The 20,169-nt window shown below is 41.3% G+C and overlaps 1 pseudogene; it reads right to left on the bottom strand.

Annotated features, from left to right (window-relative positions):
• Positions 1–1,369: 1,369 nt before the first annotated feature.
• LOC123463968 lies at positions 1,370–2,423 on the bottom strand (annotated as a pseudogene).
• Positions 2,424–20,169: the final 17,746 nt, after the last annotated feature.

The raw sequence follows: 20,169 nt of genomic DNA, 5'->3' as shown, positions 1-20,169 counted from the left end.
TTTTACAATATCCTGCAGGAATTGCTACTGGAGTGGAGAGGCCTGGTTGTAGGGCTCCCATAGGTACTATGGCTTTATTAATTTCTCTAAGGCCCTTGAGCAATCTCCATTTTCCAGAGTTTTTCTTTATAACAAAGATAGGAGTATTCCAAGGAGAGGTGGTAGGTTCAATATGACCTGCAGCAAGTTGTTCCTTCACTAACATCGTGACTGTAGCTAATTTTTCACAAGTTAAGGGCCATTGATCAACCCAAACACGTTTTTTTTTTCCAAGAATTTTTGTTTTTTTTTATGGGAAACCAGCTCACATATAATTGTGATATTTTAAAATTGTACAAGTTTTTGACATCAGACCTCCAACCTTTCATTTAGTCTTTTAAAATGACAAGGAAACATCATCAATCACAGGTTAATGGGTTTAATAAGTTTATCCCCTTCAGTTCCTATTTGCAATACCCAATATTCCTTTGAAATACCAATCAGACCCAGCAGTGGCCAACCATAAATTTCCATCTTCCAGAGTGGAAAAATTAAGATTCTCCAAGCATTCTGTATTCCAGTGGCACTTGTCCAGAATTGGTATCTCCCCTAGCTGGGGAATTTTAAGTGTACCAGTGACAAAAAGCTTTTTCCCGTTCAAGGGGAAGAAAGAAAATTATTCCTCAGCATTCAGCCAATCTGGGTGTGAGGTCTGTCCTGTCCCATCTCTTCAGGCTCGCCCTCTCTCTCTCTCTCTCTCTGTCTCTCTGTTTTTCTTTTTGCAATAGAGCAAGAGACCAAAACCTAACCTTAGTTGCAAGAAACAAGACAGTGATGGCTAGTAAGGGAGTCAGCAGGAGTAACTGAGATACTCCTTCACCTCCCACACCCAATATATGTGCTTCACAGAAAAACAATAACAACAAATTCACAAAATACAACAGTTAGGATTACAAAACCCATTCATCTAAGGGTGCTGGAAGGCAACAAAGAGAAGTAGAAGGTTAATGGCACAGGGAGAAAAACCAAGTATTCAAATCTTCCCAGGCACGGGGGCTGGTAAATGCTAGAAAAAAAGCTGGAAAACCTGTGGTCTTTTCAGACTCACGGTGGTGGTAAAACTCCACATACTGGTGTCAGGACGATCCTGCCTTATGTGCACCAGAGACAAAGATTCTAATTCCTCAAAGAGAAGGGGATATGCAGAGGCCCTTGGCAGTGGGTCCCACCTTCCCTGGTAGGGAAGGAGAACAGGAAAAAGAGCTGCCACAGCCTCCATCCAATCCCACCATCTCCTTTGGACAGCAGGATACTCAGCGGCCTGCAGCAACCTTCAGTTTGGCAGGAGATGGATGCTGTGAGGGGAGCTTCTCTCTGGAGGTTCAGCTGCTTAGGGCTGACTGCAGGTAGACTGTCTTGTGGAATAGTCTGTTGCTTAAGAAGACCACCAAGGAGAAAAGGCGCAGCTGGAAAAGGTATGCTTTCCCAGGAGTCTTTGCTTTATTGGCGCTGATGATGAATAAAGGAAACATGATAGAGAGGAGGCAGCCACTGATGTTGTAGGAGAACTGCATTTCTGTGAGGAACACCAAGAGCAAGCCAAATCCAAAGTAATAAGGCCAATTCCTTTCTATGTTTGACAATTGCTGGTGAATTTCAATTCCTTTATTGAACCAACGATACTCAAAGCAGTACAGGGAGTAAAGAAGTGACATATGCAGCAGACTAACCAGCTGGCCAATGAGACGGATGGGGAAGAGACTTACAAACATCCCCTGGATAAGGAAAAGAGCCTGTAGCAGAAGATTGAAGAGCAACAACTTTGCTAAGCACAAACAGGGGGAGCACCTAAAGAGCACTGAAAATGGAGGTGAGAAAGAATTCCAGCCATGACCAGACATCTCCATGGAGCGATGGGTCACCAATGATCCGGGCTGTTACTGACTGAAGCATAGGAATAAACACTCGGTAAAAGAAGAGGAGACGGAACCAGAATACTCCACCATTCCAAATACTATACTGGAAATTTTGACTAACAATGCGTGGCTCACTCTCTTTTTTCAACCTATGCTCTGGGAAATCCTCTGTGCCAGGATACTACTTGCCCTTCTTCGATGCTGCTCTTCTCCCTTTTGATGGATTCAGGCATCTAGCTTTGAGATGGTGCAAATGCCCCAGATGGAGTCTTTGATTCCCCTGCCAAGGTCCTGGAGAAAGGTTTTACACTGTCCACCATCTCCTAACCACCAAGACTATCAATTACTCAGAGAGGGAAGTACCCCCAAAGTTCTCATCATGAAAGACCCCGCAGCCCCACTGGGCCGCAACTCAACCCCCATGGCCCAACTTGGCAGCTCCACATTGGCCGCCTGCATTGCCCCGGCGCTCCCAGGGTCGGGGCTGCACCCACATTGGGCATGCCTGGGCCGCACAGCATTTTCCATGATATTTTATCTGCATGGGGTACAGGCATGTCAACAGACATTAGGATAAATTTTCATAGCCCATTCCAGCACGATCAGTCTTTATAGTAATAGGGATTGGCTCTTGTGTTCCCTGTGAATGTTTACCCAATCCTTGTCCTGGGCAGAAGCCTTGATTAAGCATCTGGTGAGATCTCTATGTCCAAGTCATGGAGTTGTTTAAGTAAGGTGGCCTTTTCTTTTGTAACTGAGAGGAGAATTTTTAGTGATTGGGCTTCCTGGGAAAGTTGGCAGGTCGCTTGTCGAGTGACTGTTTCTAAATCCCAATCGAGGGCTACAGGGGCACAGAACTGATGTGGCTTAGGCTTGTGAAGATATGGTGGAGGGTCTGCTATGGGGACCATAGGAGGCAGCCAGTCAGGGTTATGATACCTTGCAGCCTCACCCTCTAGCTCTGATTCCTCATCTGGGGAAAGAGGGGCATTAGGGGGAGGGGTAACTGTAGATTTGGAGAGAATAGGATAAATATATTTAGGGGCAGGTGGATCAAGTAGATCATCCTCGGGCATATGAACAATAACAGGGGCACTGCGAAGGGGGACCATTTGTCCCACCCAGTGCCTTTGCCTCAGGGCCATCCCTGTGATGTCTGCCTAGAGGGTGGGGTGGTTTGGGGGAGGGAGCTGCAGCTGCTGCAGCTGTCACCATGAGGGGATCCTGAGGGTGGGGAGTTAATTCATGAATGGGAGGGGTCTGGCTAAGTTTAAGATTATTTTTAAGAAAGAATTCTCCATCCCTAACAACTTTTGAAATATCTGGTTGGCACCGGTGAACCTGGAGGATGTCATTTATTAAATTCCAATAGGAGAAGATCTGAACTGGGACTTTTTCAGGCCCAAAAGTCCTATTGTAGTCTTTTAAACAATCTACCACTCTCCCCCATATTTCTTCATCAATGGTACCTTCCTGGGGAAACCATGGACATAAATCTTCTAAGAAGAGGAAAAAGTAAACAAGATCTTTTTTTCTTAACTTGTGCCCCACGAGTCTTGAGGGACTCTTTAAGTCCCTGGATGAAAAGTTCCTGTTTACTTAGGGTCTGTCCCATGATAAAAAAGGAAAGAATAGAAATGGCAAGACCAGAGGGCAATGTTCCTGGTCAGAGAACCGGCATGGGGTATTCCCCAATGGGCCTGATGTAAGGCTGTCTACAAATTTAAGAATCCGGCAGCCGCCCTAAGGGCATTTACTGGCTGTTGCATAACCAGTTCGGGTGGTCGGAAGAGAGGCTAGATAGGAGGTCTTTGCCAATGACCAAACAGGCTGTTCGGATTTTCACAGAGAGATAGGGGGCTTCAGCCAATGCCAGAGGGTAGCCCTGGCCAAGAGGCTTCAGTTGCCCTGTTGCTATGTTGCAATTCCATGCAATGGTGCCAACAAGAAGTAAAAGAAGGAAAAGAAGTTTACAAAGAGCAACAAAGAAATCCCACAGTTTTTATGTCTTGGAAATCTGGCTGAATAGTTTTTATTTAAATGGTTTGTCTAGAAGTCTGCATTGCTTGTCTTACCTTAAGGGGATCTGTATCACAGTTGGGCTTTTCTGTGGTGATCACGGTGCAGATCTGTATCACAGGTGGATTGCCTGCGGTGATCTCTATGCGGACCTTCACTCACCCACCAGTGGGGTGGCGGCCCAATGGCAGGGATGTCCACCCACCCAAGTGACGTTCAGGTTTTTCTTCATACCTTGAGCTCCACGTTCAGACACCACTTGCCCTGGCCAGAGGGGAGTTAAACAAGGACCCGAGGGGAAGTTAACCTGAATGGGAGAAGGCAAACAGACACAAGAAGGAGACCAAGCTAGGTGTTTTTCAAGGTCTCAAGAGTTTATTCTTACATGTGGGTTTATATAAGGTTGTGGGGGGAAGGGGAGGTAATCAGGCCAAAGATCACAGAGTTACTGGTTAAGCCACACTATCTTTGTTTCTTCATCAGTTACTGTTAGCATGGGGGAGTATTCACTCAAGCATATGATTCCTTTCATTCTGATAGTTGAATATTAGATGAGGAAGTAGAAACTTAACTTGCTATATGGCAGTTTCTGTTACCATGGCTGAGGTTTGGCTCATAACTCCCAACACTATCTCTCATTGCTTGCAAATGCATTAAATATTTGAAATAAACAATATTTTGTAATCCATCTAATGAATCTTATACAAGTCTTCAGTTCAGTAAACATTTAAAAATATTTAACTTTTGGGCTTCCGGCCAAGATGGCAACTGCCTACCTGTGATGCAAATACCAGGGAAAGAAAGGCAAGAAATTAAGGGTTATCAGGGTCTTCTTGCCATTGGCGGGGGGAGTGGGGAAAAACAGGGAATCGCAGATCACCTCTCAGGTGGGTAGTCTACCCCCCCATAGGGCCACCACGCCCTGAGCCCCAAGCGGCTGTGCTCTTATTGTGTGCCTGCCAGCCTGCTGCACTGTGCTCCAATTGCACACATGCCAGGACTAACACCACTGTGCTCCGTTCGCACACCTGCGTGGATCTCCACACCTGTGGGGACCTCGGCTATTGTGTTCTGACCGTGTGCACTGACCCACAATGCTGTGCTCCATTTGCAACCTTGTGGGGACCACCGCTGCAGTCCTCCCATCGGGCGGCCACCAGACCCTCTGCTGCTGTGCTCCCATCACATGCCCACCGGCCAGCCTCCACTGTGCCCCAATCCGGTGCCCGCTGCAGCTGCCTCTGTACTATAATTGCATGTGCAGCAGGCCCAATCCCACAGCAAGGGCCAAACAAGCCCAGACTGAGTCACTAGCACCAGCTCAGGTGCCATCCCCTACCTGTCTGTTGCCGCCCATCCCACACTCCCCTGTGGCGGGGGAGCGCAGACTGTTTGCAGGTCCTAGTGTTCCTAGCCAGAGTTTGGGCAGCTTCAGGGCTTGCACCTCAGTCCCCCTCCAAGCTTGAAGACAGGCAGCTTTGGTGCATTACTGGGTGAGAATTCAGGCAACTTTGGTGCCCCTGTCAGGCAGTAGATAGGTGGCTTTGGCAAAAGAGAGCAAAAACCCAGGCTGCTTGGCAACTGCCCCAGGCTGCCTTGGATTCCCATTGAGCTAGAGCCTGGGCTGGTCCACCCACCTACCTGCCCAAACACTGTCATGGGTAGACCACAGTGCAAATGAAATAACATGAAAAATAAAATGCAGGAAAATCCAGATAGATCATCCAGTCCAACAAGGATTACATCTAACCAAAACACAGAAGGGTTTTTAGGATAAGAACAAGTGGAAGCTATGAGCAATGCAACCCTGACCAACCTACTGCTAGAACTTGCAGGAAAGCAACAAAGGACCAATAATCATGTGGATGCTACAATCACTAAGATAGAGCAATATGATAAGACATTGGAAGGAATTCAAAGAGAGCTAAGAGAGTTGAGGGAGGGTGAAAAAAAAGAGGACTTTAAAAATCAGCTGGCAACACTAAATGAAAACATAAAGAAATGCAAGGATGATTTCCAAGAATCATCAAGAAAATCAGAAAATGAGGTGAAAAGGGAGCTGGATAGAGTGATGGAAGTGATACATAGGAAAGTAGTAGAAAATGCAAACTTAATTGAACAAGTCCAAAATTTGCTAGAGGCTCTCAAAAATAGAGTCAGTGAAGTGGAAGATAGAAACTCTGATCTGGAAGACAGGATGGAAGAAACAGTTTGAGAGTCCAAAAATTTCAGTAAGTTCAAAAGTTCCTGTGAGCAGAACATGAGGGAATTGTGGGATACACTTAAATGTCCTAATATCAGAATCACTGGAATACCAGAAGGAGAAGAATTTCAGACCAAAGGCATGGAGAACTTATTTAACACAATAATTGAAGAAAACTTCCCCCATCTCTTAAAAGAAAGGCCCACCAAGATAGAAGAAGCAAACAGAACTCCTAACCGACTAGACCAAAGGAGAAACTCCCAAAGACATAGTATCATTAAAACTCTAAACATTGAGACCAAAGAGAAAATCCTAAAAGCAGCTAGGGAAAAACAACACACCACTTTCAAAGGAAACCCCATCAGAATTACTTCAGACTTCTCAATGGAAACCCTGAAAACTAGAAGGGCCTGGAATGAAACTCTCCAAAATCTAAGAAACTACGGCTTCCATCCCATGCTACTCTACCTGGCAAAAGTCTCCTTTATAATAGGTGGTTAAAGGAAAACTTTCCATGACAAAACTCAGCTTTACAATTATATGAACACAAAACCAAACCTACAGAAAGTATTACAGGAAATTCTCCACAGAGAAGAAACAAATAGCCAAACACAAATGCCTACAAGAAGCAGATCACAACAATCAAACCCAGAGTAGACACACACAAAAAAATCAAAGCCCATGAAAACACCAACACACCTCTACCACCACAACATGGCAGGGATCAAATCAAATCTCACAGTCATCACCCTAAATATTAATGGCCTTAATTCACCCATCAAGAGACACAAGCTAACAGGGTGGATCAAAAACTTAGTCCCCTCCATCTGTTGCCTTCAAGAAACCCACCTTACCATTAAAGACAGAAACCTCCTCAGGGTGAAAGGGTGGAAAACAATATTCAAGCAAATGGGAGTATGAAACAAGCATGTGTAGCTATATTAATATCGGATAAAATTGACTTCAAACCAAAAACAATCAAAAAAGACAAAGAAGGCTGCTTCCTACTTATAAAGGGAACAATCCATCAAGAAGATATTACAATCATAAATCTGTGTGCACCAAACACAGGGGCACCACAGTTCATAAAACAAAACCTACTTGACAATATAACAGAAATAACTACCAACACCATCATAGCTGGGGACTTCAACACACCATTTTCAGTAATAGACAGATCATCCAAACAGAATCTCAACAGGGAAGTAAGAGAGCTCAAGAAAACCATAGAACACTTAGACATAATGGACATCTACAGAACTTTCCATCCAAATCCACAGACTACACACTCTTCTCAGCAGCCCATGGTATATTATATAAAATAGACCATATACAGAGTCACAAAGACTGGTCCACATATTTAGGAAAATTGACTATATATTCCCTGCATGATATCAGATCATAATGCTATATTCCTAGAAATAAAAAAAAAAAATACCCAGGATCCCAATGGCAACAGGAAACTGAATAGCACACTCTTAAACAATAAATGTATAGTGGATGAAATAAAAAATGAAATTGCAAAATTCCTGGAATTGAATGACAATGAGAACACATCATACCAAAACTTATGGGAAACAATGAAGGCAATCCTCAGGGGAAAATTCATAGCACTCAATGCCTTCACAAAAAAAGACAGAAAGATCCCAAATCAATAGCCTAACCATCCACCTAAAGGCATTGGAAAAGCAAGAAAAATCCAACCCAAAGAGCTCGAGAAGGAAAGAAATAATTAAAATCAGAGCAGAAATTAATGGATTGGAAACCAAGGAAAACATTAAGGCAATTGACAAAACAAAGAGCTGGTTCGTTTAAAAAAATAAACAAGATTGACAAACCTCTGGCCAATTTGATCAAGCAAAAACAGGAGAGACTCCAAATTAACAAAATTCAAAATGAAAAAGGAGAGATCACAACAGACATGAGTGAAATTGGCAAAATAATCGGGACTTATTTCAAAAACCTCTACTCTACAAAACTGGAAAATGTGGAGGAGATGGATAAATTCCTAGACAAATATCATCTACCAAAGCTAAACTCAGAGCAGATTCATCACCTCAATGAACCCATCATACTCATGGAGATTGAAAAAGTAGTAAAACTCCTCCCAAAAAAGAAAAGTCCAGGACCAGATGGATTCCCAGTCGAATTTTATTAAACCTTCATGGAAGAACTCAAACCAATCTTTCTAAAACTGTGCCACAAAATTGAAGAACAGGGAAAGCTACCCAACTCCTTCTATGAAGCTAGTATCACCCTAATCCCCAAACCGGGCAGAGATGCCACAAGAAAAGAAAACTATCAACCTATTTCCCTAATAAACATAGCTGCAAAGATCCTGAACAAAATTCTCGCAAACCAAATCCAACAACACATCAAAAGCATTATTCACCTTGACCAAGTGGGATTTATCCCAGGAACACAAGGGTGTTTCAACATACGAAAATCTGTAAATGTAATACACCACATAAACAAGCTTAAACATAAAAACCACATGATCATTTCAATAGATGCAGAAAAGGCCTTTGACAAGATACAACATCACTTCATGATCAAAACATTGGAGAGAATCGGCATGGCTGGTTGTGGTGGTTTGATTCAGGTATCCCCCATAAACTTAGGTGTTCTGAATACTAGGTTCCCAGCTGATGGATATTTGGGAATTAACACCTCCTGGAGGGAGTGTATTTTGGGGGGCGGGCTGATGGGCTTTATAGCCAGTTTCCCCATGCCAGTGTTTGGCACACCCTCCTGTTGCTATAGTCCACCTTATGCTGGCCAGGGGGTGATGTCCACCCTCTGCTCATGCCATCGTTTCCCCCTGCCATCGTGGAGCTTCCCCTCGAGCCTGTAAGCCAAAATAAATCTCTTTTTCCCAGAAGCTGCTCCTTGTTGGGTGATTTCTACCAGCAATGCGAACCGGACTGCAACAGTAAAGGGGTACCAAGGATTGGGATTGCTGCTAGACACCTGACTATGTGGCTTCAGCCTTTTGTAGCTGATTTTCAAGAGGAAAGTGGAAGGAGTTGAAACCTTGGCCTAAGAGGTGCCTTTCAGTGCTGTAAGTACAGCTTAATGGACTATTCTGGTCTGAGCTCTAAGACCTAAATGCAGTTAGAACTATGGACTGTGAGGTTTGGCTTATGAGGGTGAGAAAGAGCTGTGCCTGGACTGGGCTAGCAGTTTGTGTGAGAAGCTTGCTCTTGTGCCCATGTCCTGAGAAGTTGTGCAGGGTTGCTTAGCGTAGAAATGAACTGGTGTGTGCAGAGGGATATGGCACAGAAAGGAAAATCTTTGGGTGAACTGCTGCCCGTTCAGCTGCAACTGAGAGATAACAACCTTTGAGACTGGGCTAGCTGACCTGCACTGGGGCAACAGGAAGAATGTCAGCTCTTTTGAAGGGGTCTGGGTGCTCAAGGAGTGCCCTGTTCTTCAAAGTCTGCTTTATTCCCCCCTGGATTAACAAATTGGCACCTACCAGGTATCGTGGAGTATAAAATGCTGGAAAGAGGGTCATTGAGTTTGCAACACGGTCTTGTGTTTTGGAAATGGCCATGGGCAGTGTGAAGCAGGTTTGTTGGTTGCCTGCATAGAGACCGCATGGAGCCATGAGGATAAACCATGGCTTGCAGTGGAGACCCAGTGGAGATGCCGGGACCATGAGATGGCTGCCGAGGAGCTACCGGCCCCGATGAAGTTTTCCAGGACTGTGAGTAGCCTAGCTGGAGGGGCGGAATTGGAATGCCAGAGACTTGTTGCTGGTTAGAATTATCGGACTTGAAGATTTGTCACTGGTTTGAGTTGCTGGACTTGAAGCTACAGAGTTTGATGTTTGCCCTGGTTATTTTAAATCTTGTATTGGTTGAATGTCCCTTCCCCTTTGTGCTGGTATCCGGTTCACAGGAAAACATCACCCTTGCTTGTTTTGCAAGTTGTCCTTAGTTTCAGTTTGGCCCCTTTTCAGGTATGTTGGGGCAACTCTCTTCTTAGGATCTGCATCTATCTGGAAAAGAGAAGCAGATTCTCCAAAGGAGAGTAAGTTAGCACCCGGAAAATTGAGATAACACTTACTTTTTTGATAGACAGTTTGATAGGTTTAGGCCCTCTTATACCCCGTGATTGATGGTAACTTGATATTGTAGAGTGGGCTTGTGTTTGGGTATGGTTCTGACTTGTTTCCCAGCTCCAGCTATGGGTCTAGTACCACTGAGTGGATCAGTTAGCCAAATCAAGAGCAATTGGCTCCTCACCATGGCTGTGACCACTATTGCACTTGTGTGGGCATCACATCAGGTTATTTGTTGCTAATAAGGTTAAACAATGAGTTGCTTGGACAGATCTTGGTCATTTCCCCCAGTCGCCTATGTAGCACCTTCTGGCACTAGACACGTTGACTGTCTGGGGACTGACTCTCTCCTGGCTTCCAGCCATGTCATTCCATTTTACGTGTCAGCTACGTATGGAGTACTCAGCAATAGGGTCTTACCACTGGTCTTTGGTGGGTCATCAAGTACTCTGACAGAAGTCTGTTATTGTTTTGGGAAACCTTGTAGGTTTCTTTGATCAAAAACTAATTGTAGATTGTAGGCCCAAGCTGGAAGTGGGGGTTACAGGTCAGTGTCCACTAAGAAATTGAGGCAGAACATAACTAATATACAAGAGTTATAGAGGAAAGAGATAGAGGGGAGAGGGGGAGATGGAGGGAGGGAAGACGTAGGAGATTTAGGTTAGTCTTGATCCTACGCTCTCCAGTGTCTTGTGGTTCAGGTGTTTGCTGTAAGGGTCTAGTGAAGGTTCAGCCATTTGGTCTGTCTTTTAGGAAGTAGAATTTTATGGTACCATTGTTGTTTGGGTCTGGATTACTGTTTTTCACCCTTAGATACGCTCCCCACCCTACCATCCATCCTATTGTCTAGTACATGAGGTGTTTGCTGGGTATGTAAAGTATCTTGGGTAGATTCAGGTTAGTGTGTTGTAGATGAGTGAGACTATGTGTTGATTTTTTTTCTGTGATTGGGTAAGTTCGCTAAGAATGATCTGTTCCAGGTTCAACCATTTTTCCCCAAATTTCTTTATGTCAATTTTTCTTACTGCTGTATAGAATTCCATTGTGTAGATATACCACATCTTTGTTATCCATTCTTCCAATGATGGACATCTGGGTTGATTCCAGCTTTTAGCTATTACGAATTGAGACTCTACAAACATGGTTGTGCAAATCTCTCTGGCCTCTGGTTTGAAGGTTTTAGGGTACATGCCCAGTAAGGGTATAACTAGGTCTGTTGGTATTTCTATGGTCAGCTTTTTCAGGAGTCTCCATATTGCTTTCCAAAGTGGTTGTACCATCCTGCATTCCCACCAACAGTGAATGAGTGTCCCTGCTTCTCCACATCCTTGCCAGCATTTATTTTCATTTGACTTTTTGATGTTGGATATCCTTATTGGGGTAAGGTGGAATCTCATAGTTGTTTTAATTTGCATTTCTTTGATGATTAGGGATGATGAACATTTTCTTAAGTGTGTGTTTGCCATTTGTATATCTTCAACTATGAATTGCCTGTTCAACTCTGTGCCCCATTTTGTGAGTGGGGTATTTGTCTTCTTATTGTTTAGACTTTTGAGTTCTTTGTAAATTCTAGAGATAAGGCATCTATCAGTTGGATAACCTGCAAATATTTTCTCCCATTCTGTGGGTATTCTATTAGCTTTGCTTATTATATGCTTGACTGTAAAGGAACTCTTCAGCTTCATATGATCCCAATGGTTGAATGACTGTTTAAGAACTTGAGCCACTGGGGTTTTGTTCAGGAAGTCTTTTTCCATTCCTATATCATGGAGAGTACTTCCTAAATTTTCTTCCAGTAGTTTTCGAGTTTCTGGTCTTATGTTGAGGTCTTTGATCCATTTGGATTTGAGTGTAGTGCATGGTGAAATGTGTGGATCAAGTTTTACTTTCCTGCATGTGGTTATCCAGTTTGTCCAGCACCATTTGTTGAAGATGCTATCATTTTTCCAGTCTATATTGTTTGGGCCTTTGTCGAATATCAAGTAGTTATAGTTGCTTGACCCAAAATCCGGTCCTCAAGTCTATTCCATTGGTCTATACTCCTGTTTTTCTTTTACTTTTTTTTTTTTTTGGCTCCTACAGTCTTTTTTTTAATATATTTATTTATTTTAATTTTTATTAACATTTCCCATGATTAGAAAATATATCCCATGGTAATTCCCTCCCTCCCCACCCCCACACTTTCCCATTTGAAATTCCATTCTCCATCATATTACCTCCCCATTACAATCATTGTAATTACATATATATAATATCAACCTATTAAGTATCCTCCCCCCTTCCTTTCTCTACCCTTTATGTCTCCTTTTTAACTTACTGGCCTCTGCTACTAAGTATTTTCATTCTCACGCAGAAGCCCAGTCATCTGTAGCTATGATCCACATATGAGAGAGAACATGTGGCACTTGGCTTTCTGGGTCTGGGTTACCTCACTTAGTATAATACTTTCCAGGTCCATCCATTTTTCTGCAAATTTCATAACTTCATTTTTCTTTACCGCTGAGTAGAACTCCATTGTATAAATGTGCCACATCTTCATTATCCACTCATCTGTTGATGGACATCTAGGATGGTTCCATTTCCCAGCTATTATAAATTGAGCAGCAATAAACATGGTTGAGCACGTACTTCTAAGTAAATGTGATGTGTCTTTTGGATATACGCCTAGGAGTGCTATAGCTGGGTCATATGGTAGATCAATCTCTAGCTGTTTTAGGAACCTCCACACTGTTTTCCACAATGGCTGGACCAGATTGCATTCCCACCAGCAGTGCAGAAGGGTTCCTTTTTGTCCACATCCCTGCCAACATTTATGATCATTTGTTTTCATGATGGTGGCCAATCTGACAGGAGTGAGATGGAATCTCAATGTAGTTTTAATCTGCATTTCCCTGATGAGTAGTGACGTAGAACATTTTTTTAGATGCTTATATGCCATTCGTATTTCTTCCTTTGAGAACTCTCTATTTAGCTCCATAGCCCATTTTTTGATTGGCTTGTTTGATTCCTTATTATTTAACTTTTTGAGTTCTTTGTATATCCTAGAGATTAATCCTTTATCAGATATATAGCTGGCGAAGATTTTTCCCATTCTGTAGGGTGCCTCTTTGCTTTTTTCACTGTGTCCTTTGTGGTGCAAAATCTTTGTAATTTCATTAGTCCCAGTGGTTAATCTGTGGTTTTGTTGCCTGAGCAATTGGGGTTGTATTCAGAAAGTCTTTGCCAAGACCAATATGTTGAAGGGTTTCCCCTACCTTTTCCTCTAGCAGTTTCAGAGTTTCCGGTCTGATGTTAAGGTCTTTAATCCATTTGGACTTAATTCTTGTGCATGGCGAGAGAGAAGAATCTATTTTCATCCTTCTGCAGATATATATCCAGTTTTCAAAACACCATTTGCTGAAGAGGCTGTCTCTTCTCCGATGAGTATTTTTGGCATTTTTATCGAATATCAGGTGGCTATAGCTACTTGGGCTTACATCTGGGTCCTCTGTTCTGTTCCACTGATCTACATGTCTGTTTTTGTGCCAGTACCATGCTGTTTTTGTTACTATGGCTCTGCAGTATAGGTTAAAATCAGGTATGGTGATACCACCAGCCTCTTTTTTGTTGCTCAGTATTATTTTAGATATTTGAGGTTTTTTGTGATTCTAAATGAATTTTTGGATTGTTTTTTCTATTTCCGTGAAGAAAGCCTTTGGAATTTTGATAGGGATTGCATTAAATGTGTAGATTGCTTTAGGTAAGATTGCCATTTTCACAATATTGATTCTTCCAATCCAGGAACAAGGGATGTTTCTCCACTTTCTAGTGTCTTCTGCAATTTCTCGCTTGAGTGTTTTAAAGTTCTCATTGTATAGATTCTTTACTTCCTTGGTTAGGTTTATTCCAAGGTACTTTATTTATTTATTTTTTTTAAATACTTTTTGTTCATTTTTTTTTAATTTATTTATTTGAGCGCGACAGACACAGGGAGAAAGACAGATAGAGGGAGAGAAAGAGAATGGGCGCGCCAGGGCTTCCAGCCTCTGCAAACGAACTCCAGATGCGTGCGCCCCCTTGTGCATCTGGGTAATGTGGGACCTGGGGAACCGAGCCTCGAACCGGGGTCCTTAGGCTTCACAGGCAAGCGCTTAACCGCTAAGCCATCTCTCCAGCCCACTTTATTTTTTTTTATGCAATTGTGAATGGGAGTGATTTTCTGATTTCATCCTCTGTGTGTTTGTTGTTAGCATATATGAAGGCTACTGATTTCTGTGTATTTATTTTGTATCCTGCTACATTGCTGTAGGTTTTGATCAGCTCTAACAGCTTGCTAGCAGAGTCTTTAGGGTCCTTTATGTATACATTCATGTCATCTGCAAATAATGATAACTTGATTTCTTCCTTTCCAATTTGTATCCCTTTTATGTGTGTCTCTTGCCTTATTGCTATGGCTAAGACTTCCAAAACTATATTAAATAAAAGTGGGGACAGTGGACACCCTTGTCTTGTTCCTGATTTTAGTGGAAAAGCTTCCAGGTTTTTCCCCATTTAGTAATATGTTGGCTGTAGGCTTGTCATAAATAGCCTTTATTATATTGAGATATGTTCCTTCTATTCCCAGTCTCTGTAGGACTTTTATCATGAAGGGATGTTGGATTTTGTCAAATGCTTTCTCTGCGTCTAATGGGATGATCATGTGATTTTTGTCCTTCAACCCGTTTATTTAATGTATTACATTTATAGATTTCCGTATGTTCAACTATCCCTGCAACTCTGGGATAAAGCCTACTTGGTCAGGGTGAATGATCTTTTTGATATATTCTCGTTCTGTTTGCCAATAATTTGTTGAGAATTTTTGCATTTATGTTCATGAGGGAGATTGCTCTGTAATTTTCTTTTTTTGTTCTATCTTTGCCTGGTTTTGGTATCAGGGTGATGCTGACCTCATAGAAGGAGTTTGTAAGAATTCCTTCTTTTTCTGTTTCTGGAAAAGCTTAAGAAGCAATGGTGTTAGCTCTTCCTTAAAAGTGTGGTAAAATTCAGCATTGAATCCATCTGGGCCTGGGCTTTTTTTAGTTGGGAGATTATTGATAACTGTTCGCATCTCCATGTTTGTTATAGGTCTATTTAAGTGATTAATCTAATTTTGATTTAATTTAGGTAGGTCATAAAGATCAAGGAAATCATCCATTTCCTTCAGATTTTCATACTTTATGGAGTATATGCTTTTATAGTATGTCCCTATGATTTTTTTAATTTCTCTGGAATCTGTTGTGATGTTACCTTGTTCATCTCTGAATTTATTAATTTGTGTCTCTTCTCTCTTTCTTTTGGTCAGATTTGCTAAGGGTTTATCAATCTTGTTTATCCTTTCAAAGAACCAACTCTTTGTTTCATTAATTCTTTGGATTGTTCTTTTTGTTTCTATTTCATTAATTTCTGCCCTAATCTTTATTGTTTCTTCCCGTCTACTGATTTTTGGTTTGCCTTGTTCTTCTTTTTCCAAGGCTTTAAGGTGAAGCAATAGGTCGTTTACTTGCAACCTTTCTAATTTCTTAATATACGCACTTAAGGCTATAAATTTACCTCTTAGAACTGCTTTCATTGTGTCCCAGAGATTTTGGTATGTTGTGTTCTCATTATCATTTGACTCTATAAATTTTTTGATTTCCTTCTTGATTTCTTCTTTGACCCATTCATCATTTAGTAGTGTATTGTTTAGTTTCCATAATTTTGTGTATGCTCTATAGCCTTTCTTGCTACTGATTTGTAGTTTAATTCCATTGTGGTCAGATAGAATGCAAGGAATTATTTCAATTTTCCTGAATTTGTTAAGATTTGCTTTGTGTCCTAATATATGGTCTATTTTAGAGAATGTTCCATGTGCTGCTGAAAAGAATGTATATTCTGCAGCCTTTGGATGAAATGTCCTGTATATATCTGTTAAGTCCATTCCTTCTATGACCTCATTTAGTCCAGATGCCTCTCTGTTTATTCTTTCCCGGGATGACCTGTCAGTTGATGAGAGTGGGGTGTTAAAGTCACCCACCACCACTGTGTTTGGTGTTATCTGTGACCTTAGTTCTAATAGTGTTTCTTTGATGAATTTGGGAGCCCCCATGTTAGGTGCATATATGTTTATGATTATAATGTCCTCCTGTTGGAGTGTGCCCTTAATCAATATAAAGTGACCTGTGCAGGCTCCGGATGCTCTGGAACTCTTGTACTTCTCTGCTGCCGCTTCAATTTCCTATACACCTCACTTTTTAGTAAAAGTGTGTGTTTTGATGAGTTTTTTTGGTCTTTTTCCCCCCCTAGGCTGCTTTGGCGTGGTACCTATGCTGCCATCTTAACCGGTAGTCTCCTCTATACTCCTGTTTTTATGATAGTACCATGATGTTTGTATTACTATGGCTTTGTAATATACCTTTATATCAGGTATGGTGATGCCACCAGAGGTATTTCTTTTGCTGAGGATATGTTTGGCTATGCGAGGCCTTCTGCCTTTCCATATGAAATTTGAGATCTTTTTTTCTATCTCTGTGAAGAACATGTAGGGACTTTAATTGGAATTGTTTTAAATCTATATATTACCTTTGGTAGGATTGTCATCTTCTCACTGTTAATTCTGCCTATCCAGGAACATGGGAGGTCTTTCCATATTTTCAAGTCCTCCTCAATTTCTTTTTTTGAGAGTTTTTATATTTTCGTTGTATAGATCTTTTACTTCCTTGGTTAACATTATTCTAAGGTATTTTTGTTGTTTTTGTTGTTGCTCTTGAAAATGGGACTATGTCCTTTATTTCTTTTTCTGTGTCTTTGTCATTAGCATACCGAAATGCTACTGATTTTTGTGCATTGATTTTGTATCCTGCTACGTTGCTATAGGAGTTAATCACCTTCAGGAGTTTTGGGATGGAGTCTCTCAGGTCTCTTACATATACAATCATGTCATCAATGAATAGAGCTAACTTAACTTCTTCCTTTCCAAATTGTATCCCTTTTATTTCCTTCTCCTGCCTTATTGCTTGGGGTAGGACTTCCAGAACTATATTGAAAAGCAGAGGTGAGAAAGGACATCCCTGTCTTGTTTCTGATCTTCGTGGGAATTCCTACAGTCTCTCTCCATTAAGTATTATTTGGGCCTTTGGAGCTTTGTATATTGCCTTTATTATGTTAAGATGTGAACTGGCCATGCCGATTCTCTCTAATGTTTGATCATGAAGTGATTTTGTGTCTTGTCAAAAGCCTTTTCTGCATCTATCCAAATGATCATGTGTTTTTTCTGTTGAAGCTTGTTTATGTGGTGTATTACATTTACAGATTTTCGTATATTGAACCACCCTTGTGTTCCTGGGATTAATCCCATTTGGTCAAGGTTGATAATGCTTTTGATGTGTTGTTGGTTTTGGTTTGCAAAGAATTTTGTTCAGGATCATTGCATCTATGTTCATTAGGGAAATAGGCCAGTAGTCTTCTTTTCTTGTGTCATCTCTGCCTGGTTTGGGGATTAGGGTGATACTAGCTTCATAGAAGGAGTTGGGTAGCTTTCCCTGTTCTTCAATTGTGTGGCACCGTTTTAGGAAGATTGGTTTGAGTTCTTCCATGAAGGTTTGACAAAAGTCACCTGGGAATCCATCTGGTCATGGACTCTTCTTTTTTGGGAAGTTTTTTATTACTTTTTCAATCTCCGTGAGTGTGATGGGTTCCTTGAGGTGATTGATCTGCTCTGATTTAGCTTTGGTAATTGATATTTGTCTAGGAATTTATCCATCTCCTCCACATTTTCCAGTTTTGTGGAGTAGAGGTTTTTGAAATAAGTCCTGATGATTCTCCCGATTTCACTCATGTCTGTTGTGATCTCTCCTTTTTCATTTTGAATTCTACAACTTCCCTCCCTTCCTCTCCCCTTCTCCCTCCCCTCTCTCTCTCCTCTCTAACTCTTGTATATTAGTAATTTTCTCCTCATTTTCTTAGTGGGCACTGACCTGTAACCCCCACTACCAGCATGGGGCTGTCATCCACAATGAGCTTTTGATCAGAGAAACCAACAAGATTTCCTCAAAGAATGATAGACTTCTGTCAGAGTACTTGATGACCCACCAAAGGTCAGTGGTAAGACCCTATTGCTGAAGACTCCATACACAACTGACACATAAATGGAATGGCATGGCTGGAAGCCAGGAGAGAGTCAGTCCCAGACAGTCAGCATGTCTAGTGCCAGAAGGTGCTACATGGGTGACCGGGGGAAATGATCAATATCTGTCCAAGAAACTCATGGTCTAACCTACTTAGCAACAAATAACCTGGTGTGATGCCCACAGAAGTGCAATAGTTGCACACAGCCATCTAGGGAACCAGCTGCTCTTGATTTAGCTAACTGATCCCCTCAGTGGTACGGAACCCATAGCTGGAGCTGGGAAATAAGTCAGAACCATATCCAAACATAAGCCCACTCTCCAATTTAAGCTACCATCAATCATGGGGTACAAGAGGGCCTACACCTATTAAACTCTCTATCGAAAAAGTAAGTGTTATGTCAATTTTCTGGGTGCTAATACTCTGTTGGAGAATCTGCTTCTTTTTTTCAGATAGATGCAGATCCTAAGGAGAGAGCATCCCCATCATACCTCAAAAGGGGCTCGACTGAAACTAAGGAAAATTGGCAAAACAAGCAAGAGTGTTATTTTCCTGATGAACCAGATACCAGCACAAAGGGAAAGGAGACCAACACAGAGAAAAATCAACTCCTACCAATTCAGAGAGCCAGAGCCTCAGAGGCCCCCAACACCTCAGCACTGAAGCAGACCAAAAATGAACCAACATGGCTCAGGGAAATTTTGCAGAAGAGGGGGCAGAAAGAATGTCAGAGTCACATGTTGGGTCATGATATGCAGAGACTTTTATCATACCAGTAACTGTGGGCAAACTCCACAATGCATGACCCATTTACATCAACAAGGAGGGGCCATTGGGAGGGGGTAGGTCATGGATGAGCCTAAACAATGGTACCAAACTGCCTGTATTTGCTGATAAGAAAACTAATAAATTAAATTTAAAAAATATTTAAATTTATCTGGGAATGGTTGTCCATGCATTTAATGCCATTCAGGAGGCTGAGGCAGGAGGATTTCTGTGAGTTTGAGGGCATCCTGCGACCACATGATGAATTCTAAGGCAGCATAGGCAAGAGTAAGATCATACTCCATGAAAACCAAATACACTCACACACACACACACACACACACATATGTCTTTATATGTTTCTGGATTTGGGGGAATTGAACTCATTCTGACAGGGTTTGAAAGCAAGCACATTTAACCACTGAGCCATCTATCTTCTAATCCCTCAGGAAACTCTTCTTTAGGAAGCTGTGTTTAAATATCATGTTACTACCACTAAGGTGAAACAGGAAGCTGTAACCAAATTGCATATGAAATATTCTTTCAGGAGTATTCTGTGGTTATTTTTAAAAAGAAAATATCACAAATAAGAAAAAAAGTCTGCCTTCATAGTGATTTTTTTTTTTTTAAATAGCATGTCAAGGAATGAGAACATATATCTTAATATTACCTATATTTTGAGATAGGTAGAAATTGTTCTTATTATTAACAATGATTTTTCACTAACTTGATAAAGAAATACAACATGTTCAATAGGTAGTTGATTCTCAAGAAAGGTCTTTATGCATGACCATAATGGGAATTAAAGAGGGTAAGGTATTTATTCTTCCAAAAAAAAAAAAAATGCCAACAGTGACCAGGTTTGCCTTTTTCTGAAATCATTAAAATGCCCTTAATTATTATTTTCAATAAATGAAAAAATCAGTGCTTTGCAGTGTTTTTATGATTCAACACAGATCTAATAGATACAGAGATGAATAAAAAAGTTTTAAAAATTAACTGGCCTTTAAAATATTTAAGAAACTTCTTGTAATTTCTATCCACAATGTATATTGTCCATCTTTTGTTTACATGATTTCATGAATGCAGAAAATATAACT

The sequence above is a fragment of the Jaculus jaculus genome, chromosome 10, assembly GCF_020740685.1.
Source record: "Jaculus jaculus isolate mJacJac1 chromosome 10, mJacJac1.mat.Y.cur, whole genome shotgun sequence".
Taxonomy (NCBI): domain Eukaryota; kingdom Metazoa; phylum Chordata; class Mammalia; order Rodentia; family Dipodidae; genus Jaculus; species Jaculus jaculus.
Note: the sequence above shows the minus strand (reverse complement) of the source record. Positions and strands in the feature narration are given on the sequence as shown.